The sequence below is a fragment of the Podarcis muralis genome, chromosome 5 (assembly GCF_964188315.1).
Source record: "Podarcis muralis chromosome 5, rPodMur119.hap1.1, whole genome shotgun sequence".
NCBI lineage: Eukaryota > Metazoa > Chordata > Lepidosauria > Squamata > Lacertidae > Podarcis > Podarcis muralis.
In genome coordinates this window covers 39,735,348-39,742,734 of record NC_135659.1, presented here as the reverse complement: position 1 = coordinate 39,742,734, position 7,387 = coordinate 39,735,348, and positions in this window count along the sequence as shown.

Below are 7,387 nucleotides of genomic sequence, written 5' to 3'. Positions count from 1 at the left end.
CACTGTCTGCTATGAAAGTCACAGAGAAAATGGTGGCCTTCATTATGCAATGTAGGATACAAGGGATTTTATCTCTCCTGAAAAAGTAGTTACTGTAGTTGTTTTGTTAAATGTATATTCAAATACCAGAAACTTAAGCTGCTTTTTCCCAGTTTTACTGAAAGCTTCCACTGCCCCCCCTTTTTAAATAAGATTCTCTTACAGAATAACAGAAAGCTTCTATTTTTTATTCATATTCCTCTCGGAGTTCAGGGTTTCATTGTATTTAGCAAAAAGAAAAGAAAAGCTGAATCAGTATGTTTTACACATCTTTCAGTTAAAGTACAGTGGTACCTTGGGCTACAGATGCTTCAGATTACAGACTCCGCTAACCCAGAAATAGTACCTCGGGTTAAGAACTTTGCTTCAGGATGAGAACAGAAATCATGCGGCAGCGGGAGGCCCCATTAGCTAAAGTGGTACCTCAGGTTAAGAACAGTTTCAGGTTAAGAACGGACCTCCAGAACGAATTAAGTTCTTAACTCGAGGTACCGCTGTAACCTATTTTGAAATAACACACAATTTTTTCCTGATAAGAGCAAAATGTTTTCAACTGATATTACTAAATAAAATGCTTAGATTTTAATATATTGTGGTACAGACTGAGAGATGAGTTTGAAACATCACTCAATGATCCCATAAACTCAGTGACTCTTGACTGTAAAAGAGCAATGATTAGCAGGAGTATAGAGACCAGCCTGATAAGATCTTCCCCCAATCCTATACTAACTGCCTCCATATACTGTAACTAAAGAGATTGCCAAATACAGGTGAATAAACTAAATTATCTGGATATCCTTCTGGAAGATATGTGTTTCTTTTTGTCCCCCCCCCCCCCTTTTCAGCTGCAGGTAATGTCACTGTGTGTGTGTGTGTGTGTGTGTGTGTGTGTGTGTGTGTCTGTGTGAAAGAGAACAAAAGACTTGGGCAGTCTTGAAACTGGACATGAAAAAGGTAGAGACTTGGCTTGCCATCTACTGTGAATCAAGTCGTACAGCATTTGGGAGACCCCTAGAAATCTAATGGGGGAAGCAAGATATATTGGAATATATTATTGTTGTGAGACTTCCTTCTCATGCTAGATGTAAACTGTAAGGTAAAGGTAAAGGGACCCCTGACCATTAGGTCCAGTCATGACCGACTCTGGGGTTGCGGTGCTCATCTCGCTTTATTGGCCGAGGGAGCTGGCGTACAGCTTCCGGGTCATGTGGCCAGAATGACTAAGCCGCTTCTGGCGAACCAGAGCAGTGCACGGAAACGCCGTTTACCTTCTTGAAGGAGCGGTACCTATTTATCTACTTGCACTTTGACATGCTTTCGAACTGCTAGGTTGGCAGGAAGATGTACACTGTACATATCAGTAAATAAAAATTACATCACAGAACCTTTTCCACTCTACAATGGCCTTCAGTCCAAGGCCATCAAACTCAAGGCTCGTGTTCAGAGGACGCCTGAAACTTCTCACTGCTTAATAATTGGGACACATGTAATAAAATGTTTAAACAGACTAAAGCTGCTTCCTAATGCTTATTCTTGCTTCTAAGCCTGTTGTTTCCTGTGATATAATACAAGTCGTTGTCCACTAGTCCATAGAATCTTTCAAGAAAAAAGCAGATTGGCAAGGCCCGAGGTTCAAACCTAAAGGGAATCTGAAATTGGTTCTTTTTAATACCTACATGATTAAGAAACAGAAAGGCTGCAAGCAATCTCTGCTTTCTCAAGGTGATCTTCATTCCAGAGGCTCATAGGATTTGTGGACCAGATAACATGTTAGCCTCTTGGGCATCTATTCCAGTTCCCCAGCGTGAGAAATTCCAGTAGTAGAGACTGGTGAAAAACAAGAACCAAAAAAGAAAAGAAAAAGAAAGTACCACAACCAAGTATGTGAATGGAGTGAGATGCAAGGAGCCTAAGGCACTGAATTCTTCCTTGACTTTTAAGGACAGTCATTCATATGCAGAGTCAAGAAAGATTCCTTGAAGCTCAAATTCCTTTGATCCTCAGTGCCTTGAGGCCAGGCCAAGATCAAAGGCCATGATGGCCTTGCAAGTTAAGAGAACATTCTCGGTGCACAGGAATCTATGGAGCAAGGTGCAACAGAATCAAGAGGGATTCTTTACCTGCTGTGCCTCCATATAGGCCTTCTGTGACAAACCCCCAAGTGTTCTCTGAAGGTTATATTCTAATAGAACCTCTCTACATCCATTATGTCATCATCATTTGTGACTAGCCCAGCTTCAGAAGAAGCACGCTTCCATTCTAACAAATATCACTTGACTAGAAATGAATAGGTTAGAAACTTTTTAACATCCAGAGTTAATGTTGAATACATTACTTCCAGCAAATGAGCCACCATAGCTGCTAGAGGGCTGTGAAAATTTGTGTCCCAAGCTTTTTAGACCCACCTAGGTAAAGGTACCCCTGCCCGTACGGGCCAGTCGTGTCCGACTCTAGGGTTGTGCGCCCATCTCACTTAAGAGGCCAGGGGCCAGCGCTGCCCAGAGACACTTCCGGGTCACGTGGCCAGCGTGACGAAGCTGCTCTGGCGAGCCAGCACCAGCGCAGCACACGGAAACGCCGTTTACCTTCCCGCTATAAAACGGTACCTATTTATCTACTTGCACTTAGGGGTGCTTTCGAACTGCTAGGTGGGCAGGAGCTGGGACCGAAAGACGGGAGCTCACCCCGCCGCGGGGATTCGAACCGCCGACCATATGATCAGCACGTCCTAGGCACTGAGGTTTTACCCACAGCGCCACCCGCGTCCCTGTGACCCACCTACCCATGTACTATACGAAACCCAAGTGGTGCATTGGTTGCCAGATGTGAAATATCTTGGCATTATTTTCAGCTCTTCTACTCCATTACAAAGCAGAAGTGATTACCGTATTTTTCTGTGTATAACACGCCCCTGTGTATAAGACGCCCCCTATTTTTTGGGACTCAAAATTAAGAAAATGCACTATGCACTATCCGTGTATAAGACGACCCCTTATTTTAAACTTGAAAAATTAAGGAAAAAATATAGTGTTATACACGGAAAAATAGGGTATGTTTAGCAAGTTGTTTTTTTTACAAAGCTGATCTACAGCCTTTTCCATTGAGATAAATAGGGCATCAATGCGTGCAGCTTGCCAGTAAATAATGTCTATAATAACACAGGACTAAACACATTCAGATACTTCACATACACACACACATATATATGTCTTTTTGTGAACAAAAACCCATGTACACTGTTAGGTTTAAAAATCACATTTGTTTATATTTTGCAGCTATTTACCGTATTTTTCGCCCCATAGGACGCACCGGCCCATAGGACGCACCTAGTTTTTTTTGGGGGGGGGGAATAAAGAAAAAAATATATTTCCCCAGAATAGACTGCTATCCGCAAGCCATGGGAGAGCTGCGCGAAGTCGCGCAGCTCTCCCATGGCTAGCGTAGAGCTGCGTGAAGCCCGAAGCCTGGGGCGTGCTGAGCTCAGCGCACCCCAAGCTTCTGGGTGCAGGCAAACTCTCCACTAGCCATGGGTAGGCAAACTAAGACCCGGGGGCCGGATCCGGCCCAATCACCTTCTAAATCTGGCTTGCGGATGGTCCGGGAATCAGCATGTTTTTACTTGAGTAGAATGTGTCCTTTTATTTAAAATGCATCTCTGGGTTATTTGTGGGGCATAGGAATTTGTTAATTTTTTTATATACATTCCGGCCCCCCACAAGGTCTGAGGGACCGGCTGCCTGCTGAAAAAGTTTGCTGACCCCTGGCTTAGGGCATGCTATAAATGCAATATTGTGCTCACTGCAGTTCTCCAGGCAGTGAGAGTTCCAGGGCTGCAGCATTTACCCAGCTTTCATTACTTTTGGAAGGCAATCTCTAGAGATGTACTGGCATAATATTTGGTTTATTTACAAATACACAGGTTGAGCATAGATGGAAAAATAGCTCAAACTCTCAACAGACAACCAGAGCCCACCATATCAAATCTCCAGCAGCCTAGGATTCATACAGAACCCCAACTCAGCTTATTTCCTCTTACTTAAACTGCAGTCTGATTTTTGTTCTCTTTCAGACAGAGATAAGCTGCCCCCATCCCTAGCTTGCCTTCTTAGTTTCCATTGAGACAGGTTGTTGGGATATCAATGCTATCAACATCCTTTTGATAAACTTAAGCGAATGGCCAGGTGCTACCCCAGAAAGGAACCCACACTTCACAGAAATCTGATAGGAAACCCGTAACTAAAATTACCTTAGAACCAGGCTTCAAGGAGGTGGGAGGGGTTAGGAGAAAGGAGGCAGGGTTTTTTTAAAGAGCTGTGGGTTTTCCTACACTGACTCATACAGAGTAGAAGTTTCTTAAACTAGAAACAATATGCTGTTCTCAAATTATTGGTAATGTAGGTCACCAACTGCTTCTCTTCCCCCCTCTCAGTTGATTCATGCAGCAGTGAATTCTGAATAAGATACATTAGGGAAGAAGGAAAGTTTTATTCTGCAACTATTAGTAATGAAATCAAGTTAAGCATGGAACTGGGGCACATGGCCTGATGGAGAATAAGGTAAATCTATCAATATCTTCAAGACAATTGATAAGCCTGAACTATGTGGGGTTGTTTTCCAAAACTTTGTTAGCAGGGTTAAACTACAGTGTATCACAGCTTTTTTTGACTATGCTGTTAATAGGTGGGTGTACATATTTTCCACAGCAGTTAAAAATTATTAGCATTTGACTGTTATAAAATTTCAGAGCATGCAATGTTAAGATGTTTTGTGCTAAGCTGGTATAATAGAGATGGTCTTGATCTTCCCATAGGAACCAGTTCTTCCTGTTTGACAGGCTTATCCCTTTTTCTATCACCTGCTTCTGTTAAGCTACTGCTTTTATTCTTTCCCTTGCTTTATTCTATGTACACACATCTACTCTAGAGTTCTTTAGGATATAGACGCCTCCCCTGACAGATATGGTGAAGCACGTACTAGTGCTGAAGCATTCTATTTTAAGATTAAATATTATTTAGATAAAGGTTACATGCCCTCTTGCTGTCCCTAGCTATCAGAGATGGTTCCTGTTCTTGTTACCTATCCTGTAGGTAACCTTGTAAATCACTGTTCCTATTCTGTCCCTGGCTTTGCTTATTGGGGTTGCCTTGCTTTTTTTCAGGGTTCTGCTCTTCCAACCGGGTTCTCTGCAAGCGAGATCTCTTGTGGAGAGGGTTAGCAGGACTGTTTGTGTCCCCAATCACACATCAGAGAAACATGCGTATCTACAGATGTAGCTTCAGAAGCAAGATATCTAGGGATCTTCTATCCAGAGTCATTGCACATCACTGGGGACACTGCACTGCAACTTTAAATCTCTTTAATTAAATGGGGGAAATCAACAAGGAACACTGAATCCCCATTTCAAAAAAACCTGCATTTAATTACAGCACTAAAACAGCATTTGAGAGTAGGATAGTTTTATGTCCTCACTCCTAAATTACAAAATTCAGTGTGTACGGAATAGTAAAGTGGTTCAAGTAAAATTGTACAAAGACTACCTAAACCTAGGCTGCCTAGAGAGCTGCTTGCGTTTAACTGCTTGCTATGATAAAAACAGGAATAGCGGTAGGGACTCTTACTGTTGCAGTTGCACCTCCTAATAGCTGGTACAGCAGGATTAGTGGTGAGATGGACACCAACGCTAGAGATGGGGTGAACGTTAGGAAATACTGGTATTTTCACTAGGGTCTTAAAAATGCATGTTACTGCCTCCCTTCTCCTGATGTTCACCAGACAAACAAGACAGTGGGTATAAATATTTAGCCTTCATCTTTCTTTGGAAACCCTCACACCTCCCTCATCGACTCCCTTCTCCTGAATCTCCTCCCACTGTAAAATCTCAACTGTTAAATCTCAAGCTCCCTCCAATACTTATGAAAATAATCCTGCATGGTGTACTATGGTATTGTCAAACCTAATTTAACTTGGAATCCAAAGAAATGAACCAAAGAACCACTCAACTGCTTTTAGAGTACCAAAGGAGTTTGGGGATGGGATGGTGGGTTGCAGGGAGGTAGAAGTTAAGCCTTGAGTCGCTCTTTCCACCCCAGTCTTGTTGTCAGCCTTGTTGATGTGGTCCAAAGGAAAGCAGAGCAATACATTTGGCACCAGCTGGGCTGCAGGAGTTGCTGGAAGGAGATGTGCAAGGTGCCATCCAACCCTCTTAGGGACTCTACTCCAGATTTGTGTAGGGTTTACTCCTTAGCCTTTTCTTATCCTGAAGATATGCTGCAAGGTCTCTCCTAGATGGACTACCTTCCCATCTGCCCCTCACTTCCCTCTACAACATGTGCAAAAAAGCCTTCTTGACCATTGGACCCATTATTTGTCTCATCCACTCAATCTGCTGGAGCTAGTCTTCACTTGCAAAGGAAGTTCTTAACTTACCGAGGGTCTGAGGCTCATCAACTACTCTCACCTGGTTTAGCCAGCCAGTCAAAGTCATTCCTGGGGTGTGGGCACTGCTGCATGCTGACAGCTTCTAGGAGCCACAGGTGAAAGCTGAGTGCAGACTGGGGACCAAAGGTGGACAAACTACCCCAGAAAGGTACGTACCCCACCAGAGGTACTACCAGTGCTATTTTTCTAGAAAAAGAGGTGCCGGAACCAATGCTTTTTTTCTGGGGGTACTCAAGGGTATGCAGTACCAGCACTTTTTCCCCTGGAAGAAAAGCACTGGCTGGAACTCACCATGAAAGCCTTCCTTGTTCTCTTATAATGGCGATGGTGCCCACCTGGAAGGTGCTGGAACTGAGTTCTGGTAAGTTCTGGCTGGGGGAAAAACCCTGGGTACCCTAGCCTAACACACCATCCACCCCAAGTTTCAGATTTTCATATACAATATTCTTTATTCATGTATCCCAATGTTACCTCCTGAGGTTATCTTAAAATAGAAACATCCTTAGATAACTATTGTCCAGCAGGATAATACAAGGCACAAATGAATATTCACTGTACTTAGAAGGTGTCACAAGGCCTAACCTACATTCAGTGTACTTTTGCTAGTGAAGTTTTGTTAATGATTTTGTACTACCGTAATTATAGAGGTAAGTATGGTTGCAGAAATTTATTTCCTATGCCAATTTCATCGCTTCCAGTTGAATAGGTCTTTGTTCAACATTCTGTCATTGATGTTTGATGGCATTATTTTTCTTTACTCTGTAGGAAATAGTTTAATAGAAAAAGCCCATAATTTATTTTCTTTTGTTTTTATGCTTTTTTTTTTTTTTTTTTTTGCAGATGACATCGTTAGAATGATGGTTACAGCTAACATTTTAGTGGTATTATACATACTCTTCTGCAAAATATG